This window comes from Microcebus murinus, chromosome 11, assembly GCF_040939455.1.
Source record: "Microcebus murinus isolate Inina chromosome 11, M.murinus_Inina_mat1.0, whole genome shotgun sequence".
In the NCBI taxonomy this organism is placed as follows: domain Eukaryota; kingdom Metazoa; phylum Chordata; class Mammalia; order Primates; family Cheirogaleidae; genus Microcebus; species Microcebus murinus.
In genome coordinates this window covers 78,044,965-78,067,657 of record NC_134114.1, presented here as the reverse complement: position 1 = coordinate 78,067,657, position 22,693 = coordinate 78,044,965, and positions in this window count along the sequence as shown.

Genomic DNA, 22,693 nt, shown 5'->3' with positions numbered 1-22,693 from the left:
TTATTTTCACCTGTAATATCAGTTATCAGATGGGAGAGAATCATTATTTATAATGACAGAACTATATTGTATTTTACAATAGTATAATTTGAAAGAAATTTTTAATGTAAAATATAATATTAGGTCATTAAATATGAAATGTACAATTTCAAATCAAAGTTTATTATGTCTTAAATAAGAAGCCATACCATTAATCAGAGTATGCACCTAAACTATCAACACAGTTTTGCCGTCTTGATGGTAGCTTGTTTATGCCAGCAGTGAAGAAGCCTGGAGAGTGAGTGGTGATGAAATCACAAAAGGCGTTTTCCACAGCTTGTTGAGAATTCAATATTTTTCTTGCAAGAAGTTTTCTAAAGCCTGAAAGAAGTGGGAGTCAGTTGGTGCAAGATCTCGTGAATATGGTGTATGACAGAGAGTTTCCAAGTCCAGCTTCTGTAGTTTGAGCAGGATTATTTGTGTGACATGTGGTCTTGCAAGAGGATAGGCCTGTCTCTATTGACCAATGTTGGCTGCTTAATCGCAAGCATCCTCATCATTTCATCCAATTGGTTGCAGTAGACATCTGCTGTGATCAATTGACCAGGTTTCATGAAGCTGTAGTGGATAATACCAGTGCTTACACCACCAAACAGACACCATTACCTTTTTTTGATGACTATTTGGTTTTGTTGCACCACTTCACCTTTATCCAACCATTGTGCCAAACCCTGGGGATTGTCAAAAAGAATCCATGTTTCATCACACATCACAATGTGGTATAGAAATGGATCACCTTTATTTTGTCACAGTAAAGAAGGCAAGCTTCAAGACAATTTCTCTTCTGATGCTCATTTAATTCATGCAGGATCCATCTATCCAGCTTTTTTACCTTCCTCATTTGTTTCACATGGTCCAATATTGTTGGAATTCTAACGCCAAACCTTGCGGCTAATTTACGTGTAGATTGAGACGGATCCTCTTCCCCTACAGCTTTCAGCTCATCACTATCCATCTTGGTCTCTGATCACTCACATGGCTCATTTTCAAGATTAAAATCACCAGAACAGAACTTCTCACACCATCGATGTACTGTGCTTTCATTAGCCACATCCTTCCCAAACACTTTGTTGATTACTTCAAACTATCTGCGCTGCATTGGTTCAGTGATGGAACTCATATTAAAAAATAACATGAATTTTTGACCTATCCATGATTTCACAAAAATTGCTCTAAAAATTTTTTTGAAAGATAATCACAAGCCAAAACGTGTGTTTGAAAGACTGAAAATGTACCTCCATGATAAAAACAAACAAACAAACAAAAAACCAAGAAGTGTCAAAGTGAAATGTCAGAGATTTCAACCGTCAAACTTAGTACTTCAGGATATTGGACATTTCATACTTAATAACCTACTAGGGTGCCATGTGAATACATGATGTCTTTCAATTGTGCTTTTAGACAGATCCAAATTAAATATTTGAAGTGATTGAAGAAAGTTTCACTTTATTTTTTTCACTGTACATCATAGAGAGTACAAAGTTTTGGTTTAATTGCAATATTGTTTTTATTAGCAGTCGATAATTTACCAGATACAGAAGTGTCCCCCCAAATCAAGTAATTTTTAAATCATGGTCATGAATTTTTTGAGGCTCTTCCCATAGACTATCCCTTCACCTTTAATCTGTGTGAGTTTATGGCAGTATCAATCAATAGATTACATTGAGAATGTCAAGGTTTCATTTCAAAAGGCCATGTAGTTACTGCCTTGTTTACTGAAATACTTGTTCTTACTAACCTGAACCACCATCTAAGAATGCTGACTTCTGACAGCCAAGCTGAAGGAGTCTACATAGACATTCGAGTCACCAGTGTTAGCTAAGACCAGCCTTCCAGCCATCCCTGCCAAAGCACAAGACATGTGAATGAAGCCATCTTGCACTTTCTAGGCCAATCTGTCAGCTGGATACTACTAAGGGACTCCTGTTGACACCACATGAAACAGAAGAAGCAGTCGCTCAAGTCCTACCGAAATTTTTGTTCAACAAATAAGGGGGCTATATTAAGAAGATTGTAGTTTTAAGTCATTATCTTTTAAAATAATTTGTTACACAGCAATACCCAAGTGGGACACATGCCAAATATAGTTTCAGATGTCCTGCTTTTCAGAGTCAAATATCCAGAATACACATTCTCTATAAAAGGGTTACATTAAATTCCAAAAACTTTGTTTATTAATAGATTATAGAAACCACAGCAATATTTACTGCTGTTTATTAGATATTTAATTTTGCCAAGCATGGGCTGTAGGTTATATAGGGGTAACTGACATAAGGGTCACATTATCTAGATTATATATATTGCACATGACAGCAAAATACAGGGATCATATCAAATGCAGAAAATCTAAGACAAAGAGCTCATGGAAAATATGGTATTTGTAAGAGTAGTTGACAGTAGAAGATGGAAGTCCTGTTTATTTTGAGATTTTAGCAATGATTAATGACAACTATTCACTCTATATGATACTATCATGTTATCAGCTATGAAAACCATTGTGAATTATTTTCTTTGAGATTAAATAACCATATAATCAATATTATTGAAAGCTGTATTTGAATATGAAATATAATTATTCTAGAGAAACATTTTCCCCATTATACAGAGATATATAGAGGCATAAAAACCTTTTAGGAATAAGTATCTAAGGCATTTTTTTCTAAGAAATATGCAAATAAACTTCTACAAAAGGTTTTCTGAACACTTTGGAGTTTATATGAAAAAAAAACACCAATATCATTTGGATTAAAAATACTTCACTAACTCACTTAAAGCTAAGAAAGAATATTTTACAATAAGTAAGTAAAGAAAATTACTTAAGCTTTGATTACTTATAAACTCCTTATACATGTGTGATATATTATACCACTTGTGCCAGTACTAAATACTGTGCTCTTTATTTATTTCAAATGTTCAACTACCATATGAGGCACCAGAAATTCAAAGATAAATGAGACCCTGGAGGATCTCACAGGCCAGTTAGAAAGAAAGACGGGCATTTTTAAAGTTATAAAGTCTAATAAAATATCATGTGCATGAAGATAATACACAGGTTGCACAGAGTAGCAGATGATTAAATTTGCCTGAGGTGAGCAAAAAAAGGTGATTATGGATAGTCCATGTATTAGTTTTCTATTGCTGCCATAAATTATCACAAACTTAGTAGTATAAAACAATACAAATTTGTGGGTCAGAAGTTCAGTTGGCCTGGCTGGTTTTTCTCCTAGGTTAACAAGGCAATTAAGGCGGTGGCTGGCTAGGCTCTTATCAGCAACCTCTTGGGAGAATTTGCCTCTATGCTTCTTCATATTGTTAGCAGAATTCAGTTTGCTGAGGTTACAGGATTGAAGTGTCCATTTCTCCTAGAACCATCTCTCTGGTTCTTACACAGAACATTCTCTGCTTCAAAGACTTCATGTGATTAGATTTGCAACCAGCCAGATAATCAAGGAGGATCTCTCTGTTTTAAAGTTCATAATCTTAATCACATCTGAAAAGTTCTTTTTGCCGTGTAAGGTAACACATTCACAAGATTCAGAGATTAAGGGATGAACATCTTTGGGAGAACTTTCTGCTTAACACACTTCATAACTTAATAGATATATGTATATATTTTAGAATGAAAAATAAGGATAGATTTAGTAGCAGAAGATGAGGATATTTACTTTTAGAATAAACTTTTAAACTAATACAAAGACCTAAAATAATCCATTGTATAATAATATTATTAACTAATCTTCTGGGAAAGAATTGTGTTCAGGCAGATGAAGAAATGTTATATGCTTTACTTTAAATGAACATTCTTTACCTTCCTTTTTTATTTCAGCATATTATGGGGGTACAAATGTTTAGGTTATATATATTGCCTTTGCCCTACCCACGTCAGAGCTGGAAGCTGGTCTATCTCCCAGATGGTGCGCACCACACTCATACCCATCCCCACCTCCTCTCTCCCACCTGCCCGATATCACTTAACTCCAGTGATAATGGCTTTTATTTAAAAGTCTTTACCTTTTTATATGAATGTGAACTGTTTCTTATCTTCTTTTTTATCAAAATGGAAAATGATCCATTCTCAAAGTCAATGGGTATGTACCATGTACCCAAGACCTTATTTATCTGTTGTGGTGATGATGTCTCAAACAGCAACGCAGCCATAATTATACTAATAGTGGCCACTTGATTAAGCCTATAGTAGCATATACACATTCTTCACATCTACCCAGGTTTCTGCAGGGACAGAGTAATGAATTAAGTGAGATAGGGTAAAGACAACTTCCCCTGCAATCTTTGGATCTTTAGCAGTCAAAATAATCTGCAACGTCCCTTTGGGGATGCGATACTGGTTTTGATTTATTATCTTAGCTGGAGGGAGGATGGCATTTTAAGAGATTGTAACTGGGCCTTCCCCACTGTCATATCTCTTACCCTGCAAGCCAGGGGCCTCATGTGGGTATTACTCCAGTTGCCAAGTAAAGTCCAATTTTTATTTGGGGTCTGGGGAAACAAATGCTGGGTGGATCCATAACAGAATGGTCCTTTGTGAGTTTGATTTTAGTTAATGCTCCATTTATTTCCTGTCATGCTTAAGCCTCCACTCTCACATAGGGCCAGTAATAACCCTTGGGTCTTCAGTTATCAACATTGGGTCATACTCAGACTCTGTGTTCAACTGTCTTCAAATGTATGGGTATATTCCATTCTTCAGTGTGTAATGTTATGATTGGGGCAATCATCACAGAATATAATGCTCATGGTTCTTCTTCCACTCAACCTGGTGATCTCTTCAGTCAATGGCCTCCAAATCTAAAATTCAACATGGATCTGGGAATTGAACAAGTTATCATGGCTTTTTATTGAGGTTGAACATTCCAATCCCCATGTCTTATAAGTTTTGTTTTTTTTTTGTTTGTTTTGTTTTGTTTTTTCCTGAGACAATCTCACTCTGTTGCCTGGGCAGTCTCAGGGTGTTAGCCTAGCTCACAGCAACCTCAGCCTTATGGGATCAAGTGATTCTCTGGCCTCAGCCTCCCTAGTAGCTGGGACTACAGGTGTGTGCCATGATGCCTGGCTAATTTTTCTATTTTTAGTAGAGATGGGGGTCTCGGTCTTGCTCAGGCTGGTCTCAAACTCCTGAGCTCAAGGGATCCTCCTGACTTGGCCTCCCAGAGTGCTAGGATTACAGGGGTGAGCCATAGCACCCGGCCAATCCCTGTGTCTTGATTCTTGCTTTTTCTTTTTGGTGAGGGAGGGGGTAATAAATGTCAAGCAGCACCTTTGTTGTCTGCCCATCAATCTTGCCCCAGGGGCTGTTTGCTCTATAAATCATCTCCACAATTTCCTGTGAGTCAAACTCCTTGGTTGCCTGTTTGACCTTGCTAGTCATTGCAGTAATTGCTGCCCCTGGCTTCTGATATACAAGTGCTTACTGCTGACCTCTATTATTTGGGGGTATCATCATCCCACGTATATTATAAAGCCCAAATCTGAGACAACCTCTCCTACTGTCAGTCCTGGCCTACAGAGGAAACCCACTTCAAAACTTATTAGAGGCCCCATGTCCCTCTCATTGGCATATTCTGATGGCCTTGATGAACAGTGCGATCTATGTCTAGGTCCTGTGGAATATAATCACATAGGAGATCTTCTGGCCTAACATAATAAATCCATTTTGACATTCCCACTTGCCTCAGCCTCTTTATTTCTTCCTCTACTTACTTTCTTCTAGGGCAATGCAGGCATTTCCATTTTACTTAATTAATATTAGCAATCACTTTCTCTGGGTTTCTGAGAATAATCTTTGCAGAGAGTTTTCCCCATATCCTAAGTTCTTTGCCAAGGTGTTAAGCCTGAGTTTAGTTATAGATTCTCATGTCCATGAGTTCTTGCTTTTCTGGTCTTACATTCCATTCTTCTGATCAAGTACTTTCAAAATCTAATCACAGTGGTACATGCAGGCTTCTGTCAGCCCACGCTACCTAATTCTTGCAATTGTTAGGTTAAGTTGTCTTTTTAATTTCTTATCATGCCCAGCACGTATCTATCTAGACTATGTTAAGATGTAACTCTAGTTATCAGTGTTGCAGCCAGGGGAAGTGGGGACAGCTCTTGAGGGTAGTATTTCTTGCCTTGTTGAGAGGAGGATTGTATAGTGTCTTATAGCAGAGTGGAAGAACAAAAGCTCACTGGGCAAGGGTGAACCACTTCTCTAAGTCTGCCAATTCAAAGACATCTCTAAGAGTGATCATCTACATGGGCAACATTCCAGAAATACCCTCCTATGTTTCAGAGTCACAAGTTTTCCCATGGTCTTAATTTTGTCACAAAAGATCTGCCTTGAAGGGCTTTCAGGCATCTCTGGTGCTAGGCAAACATAATTATAAAATCTTCATTTTGCTGCTGTGTCTATTCTTCCACTCCAGGAGATAAGAATCTCCTTTTAAGCTCCCCAAAGAACCCTCTGGCACTTACATTTAGCTGCTAAGTGCTTGTTTACCACCTCTTAGTTTCTCATTATCCCTCTGCAGGGCACCAATATAATACAGAAGCCCACTGTCTTTTTTGATGCAGCCCCTTATACTCATATCTTTCAAATGCCTGAATTAATGCACTTAAAATGGCATTTCAAGTAGACTGGAACATATTTCCAGGTCATAAGTGGTGGAATCATTAACAATTAACATCTTCTATGAGGGACTCTCTATGGCTCACCTACACATAGGATAGCATCCTTTTTACCTTTGATGTAAATAGATCCTGTCTCCAATTCCCTTCTTGCCCCCTATTTATTTAGGCCACTCTCAGTACAGTTGTGTTAGTTCAAATTCTCTGACAATAGATGCTAAGAAAAGCTTATTTGTGGAAGAGATTTACTAGAAAAACAAATGTCAAGGGGATAGGAGGGGGAGCCAGAGGAATTGTGATATAAGACTGACTTCCTGGGAAGGACAGTAAGGTGGAAGTAGGATTGGGTAAGAACAGGCTCAGACTGCAGCACATCTCTAAGAAAGATTTGATCACACCCATGAAAAGTCCATGAACCAAAGTCATCTGCTAGAGGAGATCTATATTTTGTAAGAATAAACTTGCCCTTGTGTCAATGCCAGAATCAGCCCAGGAGAAGCACAGCCTCAGCATAAACATTGTGGTAAATTCAGAGCACAGCAACAGGGCCACCCATCAATTATTTTTCCTGCAGCAGTAAATCTCTATGTTGTATTTTCATGGCTACCAAAGAAAACATGAAAATTCATGCTGGATTTTCAGAAGCTGTATTAAGTGAAATGCGAGATGAGAAGACCAACATTTGCAAATGCATGGACACATGAAGCAAAGTTGTGATTTAGGAAGTATAAGTACAGCAAGTATTATTGACATGTAACTTGTGATTGGGGTTATAAGTAAAGAGGATTAATCCAGAAGCCCAGCCAAAGGGCAAATCATCACAGAGTGGAGATACAATGTGAAATAAGTATTTGAGCAATGCTTATGCCCAGTACTTGCTTCTGGAACAAAATCTGTGGAATTTGATCTAAGTTTATCAAGACTTTAATTAAACTTCCATAAATACCTAACAATCAGGCTTCCCACATTTGTTTGAATTGCTTTAGCATTGCTCACAGTTGTCTAGCTAAGAGGGAAACTGAAATCTGTCCAAGCTATGTGGCATGGTACAAAGTTATACCTACGTGGAAGGAAGGATGTGCAAAAGTGCACTACACTTGCTCAGAAGAGTGTCACTCTTTTTCTCACTGGAAGCACATTATTAGGCTGGTAATGAATTATTTCCATTACTTATTAAGGTTTCTTTTTGCATAGAAAATACTTCACTTTGTAAAATTCTCTAATATTATTTCCCTTCTTTCTTTTCCTGCTGCTTGTCTTTGCTTCCATCTTCTTCATTCTAGGGTTTTCTAGTATAGTGCAAATTTCAGAGAGTCACAGTCATGTAACTTACAGATGATCACCCACTGGAATTACTGCAGATACATCTACATAGGATGTTTTAGTTTTTGAGTAAAAAAAAAATGTGAAAGTGTATTATCCAGTGTCACAAGTTTAGCTGTCACATTAATCCTGGATTTAACTCACTGAAGATAAAGCACATGGTCTACAATTTAGATTTTTCACAGGAAAATAAGATTTTCAGAGTTTTCCATTGCTATTAATTAATACAGAGTATTTTTCCACCTTGATAAAGATAACCATTACTACAATATTTTATGATACACTTTTTAACAGTATTCAATGGATTTGCCAAAATGGTGTATGAAAAATCAAGATTCCTTTTGTCTTTTGTACCAGTGTTAACATTTTAAAATAAATATAAACTTCTTTTTTTATAATGTCAGATCTTGGTTTGAAATGTCCCTGTCCTATGGTACAGTGATTGGCAATATTTCAGATGGAAACCACTTAATTAGAATGAGTCCAAGAGTAAAGATCTTGTGAAACAGGGTCTCAATTTGCATGCAACATGACAAAAAAAAAAAACAAAAAACAGAATTTAGCTCATCCTCAAATTCAAATATTTTTAAAACACCTATTTTCAACATGAGTGTAACCACCATACAAAATCTCGTCATTTTTAATGAAGATTCCCCAAAAGTCTTGGCCAAGATTTCATTTTGATAGAGTTGCATCAGTCCAAAGAAAGTCTATTTTAATTGTTAATAGATTTCGCTTCAAAGTAATGGAAAGTGTTTCTGTCTCTAGCTCACAGTCCAAACTCTAGCAACTTTTGTTGCAGTTATTTGTAACACATGGGTAGCTCACAATTATTGGTTTTGACAAAAGATCTACATTTACTCCAGCAGTGTTTAAGGAATTTGAGTGCATAAATCTTATCAGAACTGTCACAGTTATTCCTTATCACTCTCAAGCAAATGGCTAGTCAGAAAGGATAGTATTGACTACTAAGGATGCCCTCAAGGTGATGGTTAGAGAAGACTACTAAGAGGATTCTCAGATTCCTTTTTGCTGAACACGTTATCTCATTTCAAAAACATCAGTGGATTATGCTGATTAATTAACGAGTTAATGTCTCAAAAAAAATGACAGGTTAAACTTTATCCATATTTAAAGGAGAAATGAGTAACTATTTGTATATTGCTTTTTCTTTCAACATCGCTGGATTGTGTCCCATTGGCCTTTATTAAGAAACCCTAGAGTAAAAACAAGTAAGTACACCACCACTAAGTTAATAGTGATCCACAGAGTAAATGAGCTAGAATGGCCCTTTGTTCACTACAAAAGTTCTAGCAGAAAAATAAAAGTACTTATATACCTATAATAACAGAAGTTAAGCTTCATAAGTAACATCCCCATAGGGAAAGACATTTGTAAAATTGTACTTACTTACTGCCAGAGCCTAGAATAGTTGTTGATAAAATAAATCCCTGAAAATGGCTTTTGATTAAAGAAAATTAATTTTTTTAAAGAAAGAATTTTACTTCTTTCTCAAAGAGGATATTCTCTTCCAGTGAGTGCACACTGTTAAGTGATGAATAGGACGGCATTCTAAGCAAGATAGAGCTATAGTTCAACCTGGCAATCACTGTTGTGATTGATATGGGAATAGATTGCTTCGTATTTCAATTAACAAAAAGTATTAGTCTCATATAATTATTCTTACAATGGAAGGTCTATTAGCAGTTTCTTCTTTAATAGTGTCTTACTGATTAGCCATGTTACCTTTTGGATAATCTTCAATAGCATAAATTGAAGAGAGCAGTAACATTTTCTTTGGCCACAGTAATTGAAAAGTGTGATTACTTGTATTTACTCACCTACATATTTAAGACAGAGACAAAGCCAAGTAAATCTACTTATTATTAAAAGGTTTTCTGAAAGTGTGTTTGCGCTATCCTTTTTGAGGGTAACTGTGGTTCAATATTGGTGATTTGGGTTTTTTTTTCTTTTAATTTCATATGAGATTTCAATAAAGAAAAATTAGGTTAGTTTTGAAAGCAAAACACTGTATTTCATTAGAGGCTTAATTTTGCCTTGTCTGTATTTTTAAATATTCATCTATATATTCAGTTTTCTATAACACTGCTTTAAACACAGACAGTCCTCATCCCTATTCTATGAAAGAGAGAGCTTAGAACTAGTGAACTTTGGTTGTACTTTTAAACGACCTGTCTTTTCTAATCCTGAACTCTTACATAAGTTCTTTTTGTAAGTGAATGACAAGTTAAGCTTAGCAATTTAGTCATAAATTCAGACTTAAAATAATTGTTTCATAAATTTCATTAGGCTGTGGCACCAAACCAATAAATACAGCCTATACAAGATGTTTTAAGTCACTTACTAAGGGCTAGATTTTTCAACTCTCTGGCCTTAAAATTGATGGCCTCAATTCTCCACTTGCCTTGTAACCCTGATGCAGCTGATACAAGCATGATGCTCCTTCAAAGTAGAAGTGCTATGCTTAAATTTAATCCGGTGATGGTGCAGAACAAGTCATATATTTAGGTGAAACTGTTTCTCGGGTGAATAAGATATCTTGACATGTCAATGGAATATGAAACTCAATTTCACAAGATTTTTCTAGTGCCAAAAGAGATTTAAGTAGAGCTATCATTTTTGGTCTTAACAGAAAGGATAAGTCTTCCTCTATAGACCTCTATATTCCTTGCTTCTAAAATTTAATTTTATCATTCCTCATAAAAGCTATCATTCTTTATGCCTTCATGAAAGCAAAATTACATTGGTTTACTTTCTACTTTCACTTTTAGAAACTTCTTACCACTTCCAATTACTCCATTGTCCCTCCACCCCATTTAAGATTCTCTTAAATTAATCAGACAGTTTTCACAGAGCTGAATTCATTACAAGAAAAAAACAAAAACAAAAACAGAGGCTTAAAGCATTCTTTAATGTATATTATCTTAAAACGGATAATAAATAATTCTACAATCAGTGAAATACATGTTAGAAGCATACCCAGCTGAGTAAAATTAAGGCCATTTTCCAAAAAAAGCAGCATCAACAGCATCAAAATCCTAAGAGGCACTAACAAAGGAAAAGAAAAACATCTAAAAATCAGCTTAAAAAGTTCTAAGTATTTAAGTTATTCAGAAAGAAGAATTTTAAAATGAATTCAAATTTTACTTTAATTATTCTGGAATCATTATTTTATTCTGTCATTATTGTTTATTTCCTAAAGGACTGATTTCATGAAGTGTCCTATGGTACTTCAAACTTTTAAGTACCTTTAATTCCCCATCTTCTGTGATAACTCTGAAGTGTCTTTAGCTAAATGCTGGTTTTTTTCCCCAGGCTTTGGCTGCATTGCCCAAACCAAACCTCAGATGTTCTCTACTTATTTTTAATTGAAATAAGAATCAACATACTTTTCCCAAAAGTGCTCACTAATGAACTTGAAGGTAATTAAATTAATATGTTCTACCAACTATAAGATATTTTCTAAGTAGAAACAAGCCAACTAAATACTACTTGAAGGAAGTATTTTCAGAAGTTAAAAGAGTAAAAAATGATTTCACAGTAGAGAATAGTGGGAATAGTAAAGTATATGATTTTGTTTTTACAGAGGTTCCATCATTAATCAGCAGATATTAAAGAACTTCACATTATTTATTTATTTTTATTTTAAAAAACAGTTTGATTGAAATATCATTCATTCACCATGTTGAATATCATCATTCATTCAACAGTGCAATTCACCCATTCACAATGCAATTTGCCTGTTAATTCATGCAACCATAGATAATTCAATGGTTTTTAATATATTCACAGATATATGCAACCATCATCATGTTTTCAAGGTCCATCGATGTTGTAGCATGCATTAGTACTTCATTCCTTTTTATGGCTGAATAATATTCCATTGATATACAAGGTTTTGTTTATACTTTTCTTGGTTGATTGACATTTGGGTTGTTCCATTTTTGGCTATTAGTACTACTGATATAAATACTCATGTACAAGTTTTTGTGTGGATTAATGTTTTAATTTTTCCTGTGGGGAATATATCTAGGAGTAGAACTGATAGATGATAAAACTTTATGTTTAATCATCTGAGGAATTGCTAGACTGTTTCTAAAAGGGCTGCACCAAGAACTTCACGTTATTTAAGAACATTATCATATTGGGCAATCAGTTCATAGGCTAAGTTCATGCCACTCTACATCATTGCGTTTTATTTTCTTTTTCATTCCTTTGATAACTAAAGTTCTTATAGAATCAAGATGTTTTAATTATGGCATTTACACACCAATACTGTGATAATGGAAAAGAATAGTAAAGGTTCCATGGAAATAAACTCGATAGAGGTGATCCCAGCGTGGTGTTGGTAAGCAACAAACAGAAGATGTGGTACCTTTTCCTATAGTTCAGTTAATGCTTGATCTTTTATTGCTTTAGATTACAGCTGTCCCTCCTATCTCTGTGTCAAAATTCAAGAAGTATTGTGAAAGAGAAGACAACATTAAATAATATTCCTTTGGAAGTTCATGACTTCTAATTGTTGCTTTCACACTCTGTCACCCAAACCAATGCTACCTTTAGATCAGCCATTACCAGGAGATCTGGGAGCAGATGAAATCTCTTGTTCAGCTTAATATTCAAATTTACTGCTATTTGTGTTATATGTTAAAAAAAATAGAAGAATGCAGGCATATTTCATTTTATTGCCCTTTGCTTGGGTATGCTTCACAGATATTGTGTTTTTTACAAATTGAAGGTTTTATTTCCTGTATGAAGCAAGTCTATCAGCACAATTTTTTCAACACCCATGTGTTCACTTCCTGTCTCTGTGTCACACTTTGGTAATTCTCACAATATCGTATACGATTTTCATTGTTATTATATATTTTATAGTGATCTGTGATCAGTGATATTTGATGTTACTATTGTAATTGTTTTGGGGCACCATGAACCACATCCATATGAGGCCACAAACTTAATAAATGTTGTGTGTGTTTTGACTGCTCGATCAACAAGCTGTTCCTCCATCCCTCTCACTCTTCCTGGGCCTCCCTGATCTCAGAGAGATAACAATATTAAAATTAGACTAATTAATAACCTTCAGTGTCCTCTAAACATTTAAGTGAAATAGTTGCACATCTCTCACATTTACTCAAAAGCTAGAAATGATTAAACTTAGTAAAGAAGGTATGTTGAAAGCCAACATAGGTAAAAGCAAGGACTCTTGCACCACTTAGCCAAATTGCAAATGCCAAGGAAAAGTTATTGAAGGAAATTCAATGTGCTACTCCAGTGAACAGATGAATGATAAGAAAAAGAAATAGCTTTGCTGATGAGAGGAAGTTTTAGTGGTCTGAACAGAAGTTTAAACTAGCCATAACATTGCCTTAACTCAAAGTCTAATCCAGGGCAAGGCCCTAGTTCTCTTCAATTCTAAGAAGGCTGAGACAGGTGAGGAAACTGCAGAAGAAAAGTTCCAAGCTAGCAGAGGTTGGTTCATGAGGCTTAAGGAAAAAAGACATCTCCATAACATAAAAATGCAAAGTGAAGAAGCAAGTGCTGACGTGGAAGCTGCAGCAAGTTATCCAGAAGCTAGTTATCCAACTTAGTTAAGCTAGTTATCCTAGTTATCCTAGATAAGCTAGTTATCCTAGTTATCCAACTAGGATAATTGATGAAAGTGGCTACACTGAAGAATAGATTTTCAATGGAGATAAGACAGCCTTATATTGGAAGAAGATGCCATCTAGGACTTTCATAGCTAGAGAGAGGAAGTCAGTGCCTGGCTTTAAAGCTTTAAAGGGCAGGCTGATTCTCTTGTTAGGGGCTAATGCAGCTGGTGACTTTAAATTGAATCCAAGGTTCATTTTACTATTACAAAAATCCTAGAGCCCTTAACAATTATACTAAATCAATACTGCCTGTGCTCTAAAAATAAAACAGCAAAGCCTGGATGATAGCACATCTATTTACAGTATGTTTCGCTGAATATTTTAAGTCCACTGTTGAGATCTACTACTTAGAGAAAAAGATTCCTTTCAAAATATAACTGCTCTTGACACCTAGTCGCCCAAGAGCTGATAGAGATGTATAAGGAGATTAAGGTTGTTTTCACACCTGCTAACAAAACATCCATTCTGAAGGCCATGTGTCAAGGAATAACTTTGACTTTCAAGTAAGAAATATATTTCATAAGACTATAGTAACTATAAATAGTGATTCCTCTGATGGATAGGGGAAAAGTAAATTGAAAAATTTCTGGAAAAGATTTGACACTCTAGATGCTATTAATATTAAGAACGTTTGTGATTTTTGAAAAGAAGTCAAAATATCAACATTATCAGGAGTTTGGAAGATTCCAACCTTCATGGATGACTCTGAAGGATTTAAGACTTCAGTGAAGAAACTAACTGTAGATGTGGTGGAAATAGCAAGAGAACTAAAATCAGGATAGAGTTTGAATATGCAACTGAATTGCTGCAATCTCATGATAAAGCATGAATAGATGAGGAGTTGGTTCTTATGGATGACCAAGAAAGTGATTTCTTGAATTAGAATCTACTGGTGGTGAAGATGTTGTGAAAATTTTTGAAATGACAATAAAGGGTTTAGAGTATTACATAAACTTATTTGGTAAAGCAGCAGTAGGTTTTGAGAGCATTGACTCCAATTTTGAAAGCAGTTCTATTGTGAGTAAAATGGTCTCAAACAGCATTGCAGGCTACAGAGAAATTTTTCATGAGTGGAAGATTTCATCAATGAAGCAAACTTCATTGCTATCTTATTTTAAGAAATTGCCACAGCCATCCAAATCTTTAGCAACCACCACCCTAATCAGTCAGCAACCATCAACAAAGAGGCAAGATCCTCCACCAGCAAAATGATTACAAATTGCTGAAAGCTCAGATGATTGTTAGCAATAAAGTATTGTTTAATTAAGGTATGTGCATTGTTATTTTAGACATAATGCTATTGTACACTTAATAAATTGCAATATAGTATAAATATATCTTTAGTATGCATTGAGAAATGAAAAATTTCATGTTATGCATTTTATTGTGATACTCACTTTATTGCAGTGGTTTGAAACCAAACCTGCAATATCTCTGAGATATGTCTGTATAGTTAATAGTTAAGTTGGAGATCTAACCTATTAGGTCTAACCTAAACATAGGAGATCTGAGATCTATTATACCCATTTCTCCTGATGATATCCTTGAAGTGCTATACTTGGTTATGTAGAATTGGTAATAGTGTAGACCAAGGAAAATGCTCTGGGAATGCATGTTCTCTGAACATCATACCATGTACTTGTGTTGTGCAGAGTTTCTGGCTATTGTATGGTTTAGACAGAAAATTATAAAAGTTCGTTCTCCTTTAATATTTTAAATCCCTATCACAGTGAAAATCTATTCTGTTGGAAGGTTCAGCACAAGAAGAGAAACAAATTTCACAGTGACAGTGAATATTGGCTTTATGATGAGAAATGATATAATCAAATTACTACTATCAATTCACTGCTCATAGGGACTATGAACTCTTATGTTGCCTTCCAATTGTCTATTTTGTTTATATGCTTTACTTTTTATATCATTTTTCAATAGGTTATTATGTCATAGGCTTTTGTTACATTTTACGGATTATCTTTATAGCATCTACAGTGTTCAGCTTCCAAGAATAATGTCATGTATTTCACAATGTGTATTTGGAAAGGTACAATGCTAAAGGCATATGCTAACATACCCAAAGCCTATACATACTCACACAAACTGCTGGGTCTAGCTTGTACTTCCCTTTGTACTTTTTTCTGTCTCAATTATTTATGGCCTATTCAGCACATCTTTATTTCTACCATCTGTTTAGTATCTCAGTTACATAGTTGAGACTATTTTAATTAGGCTTGTCATGAGTGATTCACTAGTTGCTTAAAAAGTCGAAAAGTAATACCTAAGCTAGACTATAACAAATTTTGCCAACTTTGACCCTCCATGACTATTTGTTTCTTTCTCTGCTTTTAAAAATATAACATATTTCTCTATTAAAGATAAATATAAGCCTGATTCCATTCTTGGCAATATAGTATCTGTCCTTGGGTTGGACCACAGTCATTATGTTATAAAATGTGCAAAATGACTAATGCTAAATAGCTATTTCCTGCCAACAATTTAAAGTGGTGTATATTGTATTGCTGACTACAAAATGAAACATGTAGATTTTTCCTCAAAGGATATACAAACTCAACATGAACTGCATCCAAATGTAAGCCACAGAAGTTATAATCTTTATTTTAAATTTATGTACACTATTTCTTACTTAAAATAAACCAATTAACATAACCACACTTAAAAATAAAAGTGGATATTTACGTTGGATAGATCTCTATGAATTACCAATTATAATATTAGTCAAAGTTATATAGGCCATGAAGACAGAAGGGCATTAGAGTATTTAAACTAGGTAATGATGTCAGTTTCAACATGACCTGTGTGAGATAGAAACGTTTCAATCTCTGGTATTTCTTTCTTTTTTCAAGTGCAGCGAAATTCACAAAACATAATTTAACTCTTTTAAAGTATATAATTCAGTGACATTTAATTCATACAAAATGTTATGCAACTATCACTTGTATCTAGTTTCCAGACATTTTCATCACCCACAAAGGAGACCCCATATCCTTTAACCTGGGTATCATGCTTTTCTTCCATCAGTCCCTTATGATTACTGATCAGCTTTCCTTCTCTACAGATTTCCCTATTTAGGATATTTCATATAAATGAAATCATACAGTGTGTATCCTTTTGCATCTGGCTTCTTTCATTTAGAACAATATTTTTGGGGTTAATTCACATCCACACATTGTAATATATATATAACGTAACATATATATAATGTATGTAACATATATATAATGTAACGTATATATAACAATATATAACGTACATTTTTTGTAGCTGAATAATATTCTTTTTAAAAAATAGCGCATTATTTTATTTACTATTAAATATTCTCCCCTTTTACTGGTAAATAGTAATTTACATTTCTGTGAGATATGTGAGTTATTTACATTCATAGAATGTATCATGATCAAGCCAGGGTGTTTGTGGTATCCATCATCTTAAGTGTTTATCATTTTCATGTGTTGGTATCATTTCAAGTCCTCTCTTCTAATGACTTTGAAATATACATAATATGTTGCTAAAAAGAGTCACCCTCGGCTACTATTGAACATTACAACTTATTTCTTCTAACTACAAATTTGAACCTATAACCAACCTCTCTTCAACACTCCTCCCCTCATCCACCCTTGCTAGTCTCTGGTATCTATGATTCTATTCTCTATGTCCATTAGATCAAGTTTTTTAGCTTCCACATATGAGTAAGAACATACAATATTTATCTTTTTTGTTGTTTTGCCTGGCTTATTTCATTTAAGACAATGACTTCTGTTCTATCCATATTGCTGCAAATGACATGATTTCATTTATTCTTATGGCTGAATAGCATTGCATTGTGCATATGTACCATGTTTTCTATATCCATTTGCCTGTTGACAGCCAATTAGGTTGATTCTGTGTCTTTGCTGTCGTGAATAGTGCTGGGATATACATGTGCATTCAGATATCCCTTTAAAATACTATTTATTTTCCTTTGGTTAAATAACCAGTAGTGGGACCGCTAGAACTTGTTTTAGATTTTTGAGAAGTTCCATACTGTTTTTATAGTGTTATACTAATTTACATTCCCACCAGTGTACAACAGTTCCCTTTTCTTCTCATTCTCACAGCATCTGTCAATTTTCCTTTTAATAATAGCCATTCTAATTGGAGTGAGATGATATCTCATTGTGTTTTTGATTTGCATTTCCCTGATGATTAATGGCATTGAACATTTTTTCATATACCTGTTGGTCATTCGTATGCATTCTTGTCTATTCATGTTCTTTGGACATTTTTAATGGGATTTATTTTTTTTTTTAATTGAGATGTTGTCAGATGAGAAATTTGCAAATACTTTGTCCCATTCAAGATATTGTCTCTTCACTTTGTTGATTGTTTCTTTTGCTGTCCAGGAGTTTTTAGTTTAATATCATCCTGTTTGTCTATTTTTGTTTTTGTTTATTGTGCTTTTAAAGTCTTAGCCATAAAAGCTTTGTCTAGACTAACGTCATGAAGAGTATTTACTTCAAGAGTTTTTATAATTTGGGGTCTTATATTTAAACCTTTAATCTATCTTGAGTTGACCTTGAATTGACTTTTAGTCTCTATAGTGAGAGATAGTGGTCCAGTTTCATTCTTCTGCAAATGATTATCCGGTTTTCTGAGGATGATTTATTGTATAGGTCATCTTTTCAAACTATGTCGTTGGTGACTTTATCAAAGATCAATTGGCTGTAAACATGTAGATTTATTTCTGAGTTCTATATTCTGTTCCATTGGTTAATGTGTCTGTTTTTATAATAATATCATACTGTTTTGGTTACTATAGCCTTGTAATATATTATGAAGTCAGGTAGTATGATGCTTCCATCTTGGTTCTTTTTGCTCAGGAGTGCTTTGGCTATTTGGGCTCTTTTTCGGGTCCATGTGAATTGTAGGATTTTTTTTTTTTTATTTCTGTGGGAAATGGTATTGGTATTTTGATAGGGATTGCATTAAATCTGTAGATTCCTTTGGGAAGTATGGTCATTTTAATGATATTAATTCTTCCTATTCATGAACATGGGATGTCTTTCCATTTGCTTATGTCCTTTTCAATTTCATTTATTGGTATTTTGTAATCTTCCTTGTAGAGCTCTTTTAACCCCTTGGTTAAATTTATTCATAGGTATTATATTTTATAAATGGTATTGCCTTATTGATTTCTTTTTCAGCTATTGATGTATAGTAATGCTACTAATTTTGGTACATTGATTTTATATTCTGCAACTTTATTAATTTATCAATCTTAAGAGTTTTCTGGTGAAAGCTTTTTTAAAATATATATATATATATATATAATCATGTCATCTTCAAAGGACAATTTGGCTTCCTCTTTTCCAATTTGGAAGCCTTTTATTTCTTTTCTTGCCTGATTGCTCTGATAAGGACTTCTAGTATTAGTTAAAGAGGAGTGGTGAAAGTGGGCATCTTAGTCTTTTTCCAGTTCTTAGAGGAAAAATTTTCAACTTTTCCCCATTCCCTATGATGTTAGCTGGGTTTTTTCATATATGGCCATTATTATTTTGAGGTATGGTCCTTCCATGCCTGGTTTGTTGAGAGTTTTTCTCATGAAGGGGTGTTAAATTTTGTCAAGAAATTTTCCTACATCTACTGAGATGATCATACAGTTAGTTTTTGTCTTTCATTATGTTGTTACGTATCTCATTTATCAATTTGCTTATATTGAGATATCCTTGTATCCCTGGGATGAATCCCACTTGATTGTGGTGTATTTTCCTTTTGATGTGCTGTGGGATTTGGTTTGTCAGCATTTTGTTGAGGATTTTTGTATCTATATTCATCAGGGATATTGGCCTATATTTTATCTTCTTGTTTTGTCCTGTTCTGTTTTTGGTTTTAGGAAAACCCTGGCCTCAAAGAATGAGTTAGAGGAAGTTATCCCCTCTTCAATTTTTTGTAATAGTTTGAAGAGGATTAGAATTAGTTCTTCTTTATTTTACCTGAATAATATTCTATTGTGTGGATATATCTATCACATTTTGTTTATCTATACATCTGTTATAGATATTTGTGTTTTTTTCACCTTTGGTTGTCATGCATAGTGCTTCTGTGAATATTTGTGTACACATTTTTGTTTAATATCTGCTTTTAATTATTTTTAATACTGTATACCTAGGAGTGGAATTGATAAATCATATGGTAATTCTGTTAACTTTTTGAGGAACCATGATATTTTATTTTAAAAAGTAGTAATTCATTTATGAAACCTATCTTGTAGCTCACAAGTCACTTTCATGTTTTTTTTTTTAATCTACTTGATCATAAAGATCAAGGGGCAACTTTAGTTATCCATGTTTTATAGATGTAGAAATTAAGTCTTTAATAATTTAAATAACAAACCCAGTGTTGTTCAAAAATTTCAATAAGATTATTTCTAAAGTTAACTCTACATCTAAATTTCTATTTTTCTAAAATGCAACATGATCCACAAGGTAGATTCCACATATCTTCTTATTTTCAATGCACAGCACACCATTGCCATGACTGCATAGTCATGGAGCTACCTTCTCATTTCTTGTTGCTGTTTCTTATAACCTGGAGTAACTTAATATACAACTATGCCCATTTTTTAAATAACCTAAACCCCATGAGTTACATTTAAAATTCATTGTTAAAGTGATTGATAGGATGGAGGAAGGAGCTAGACAGGCTCAGATTATTCAAATGATAAGAACTAGGAATTAATAAGTCAATGGAAGACCAAAATATAAGCACCTGTCTTTCAAGACAAGAGTTGCAATAAACTATACTTAAGAGTTGCGTATATTGAAAAAAGTGAGGCTGTAAGGTGTGGCAGAGAAACATGAGTGAATGGAAGATGCGAAGGAACAGAAAACAGGTTGCATTTCTATAGCCAGCATTGTTTCCGTGTTTCTCTGTGTTTCACTCAGTTTATTTTCTGCTCTAAATTAATTTTTGGTCCATCTCCCTGCTAAACACTTTGCATTTCAGTTCCTTTCTGAGCCTTTAGGGGAGATTGAAAGTAGCAGTTAAAGCTGGCTATGCCCAATAGTCAAGGCAAATATTGTTTACAAGATGCTCCCTGTTACAGTGTTTGCATTGTCTAAATAACAGGCAATAAAATCTATCAGCTGGAAAACTTCTCATGTTGTAAATGAAGAGAGACTATTTTAATCAGTATCTTCTGCCTAACAGTCTTTTAAGGGCAGTCCAGTTTTGATATTAACAAAGCTATCGGAAATCAATCTCTAATATTCATTGAATTAACCATTATGTACCCAAAACTCCATTGGGCTCTATAATGAATACAAAAGTAGCATAAGAAGTCCCTGCTTCTGGGAATTTAACATCCATTTGTGGGGAGAAATCAAGCCGATTATTTTTTAATGGAGAAAGATTTGTTTGGTTCTGATTATAATACGTGTAGTATACCCAGAATATCATCTGGGCCTAGGATACATCAATTCTGCTTCATGGAAGAGCTTGAATTGAGCCTTGAAGAATTTTCAAAATGTGAAATTATAGGGGGAGACAAAAGGGAAAGTGATAAAGACAATGTAGATAACAGAGAAAGAGTTGGCTGGGGCTCAGGTGAGGCAACAATTGGAAATAAAAATGATGGGAATATACAAAACACATTTTAAGAAGGTCTTACAAACTATACAGAGTAGTTTAACTCATTGAGGAAGTTATTGTAGCTTAATGAAATGAGAATAAAATTAGTTTGATTCTGTATATAGTAGTGATGTATATAATTCCAAAATTGTTTTGAGAGATAACCAGGAAGCCTGGAGACTTGCTGTAGTCGCAAGGATAGAGAGATGAGACTCTACATGAGACAGTGGTAATGGAGTGGAATAGAAAAGCAAGGAAAGATATAGTTGACATTTAATATGAGTGATACTCGTAGCTCTTTCCTATTATTTACTTCATTAACTGGTTTGTATTATAGATAAGTAAATTGAGAGGTTTTATGACTTGCATAAGGAGGATATAGAAATTTGTACCTATATCTATTTTACTCACAAATATACATTTCCTTTGTCTCTTTCTGAATCTTATAGGAAGGGCAAGACATAAAATGAGGTTTTCACACTGATGATCCCAGTGTTTCTCATTGTAAGTTGTCTGTAACCTTCTATCTAACCCAGATGGGAACCTCTGCCATGCGTGTGTAACACAAATACTAGTCATAATTCAGTTAATATAATTATATGTCAACTTTGACATTGGTAATAGCATTGTAGGTAATCTCATTTTCCCTTATTACATGATGTCATGTCCCCTATGCCCTGTCGTTGCCATTTGCTTTTATTATTTGAAGTGAGAGACCCCATTTTTCACCAGGTGGATTGCTAATTGATGCTTACACTACCTTCAGTTTCTCTCCTTGCCTTGTCGAGTTTTAAAGGCCTATATTGCTGCCAAGTTTTAATACTTTTTAGTTAGGCCTCAAAAATCTAAAGATAACAAGCAAAATTTTTCTCTGGTTTTGGTACAGGAAGAAATCTTGGATTCTTTGGTATCACTATCTTATTTCTCCCCTTTATCAACTCTTTTGTTTGAATCCAGAGTCATTTCTCTTTCATTTTAGTATCTTCTTCTCATCTTCTTCCTAGCCGGTCCTCCAAGTTAGCCTCACTCCTAAAACCCTCTGCAAATTGTGCACTACAGTTTTATGAGTGTCAGCAATTTTTTAAAGGCTTCTGTTCTTAGCATACTTGTATATACTTATCTTTTCCTTTAAGAACTTAAGGCCAGGCACGATAGGTCACGCCTGTAATCCTAGCTCTCTGGGAGGCCGAGGCGGGCGGATTGCTCGAGGTCAGGAGTTCAAAACCAGCCTGAGCAAGAGCGAGACCCCGTCTCTACTATAAATAGAAGGAAATTAATTAGTCAACTAATATATAGAGAAAAAATTAGCCAGGCATGGTGGCGCATGCCTGTAGTCCCAGCTACACAGGAGGCTGAGGCAGGAGGATTGCTTGAGCCCAGGAGTTTGAGGTTGCTTTGAGCTAGGCTGA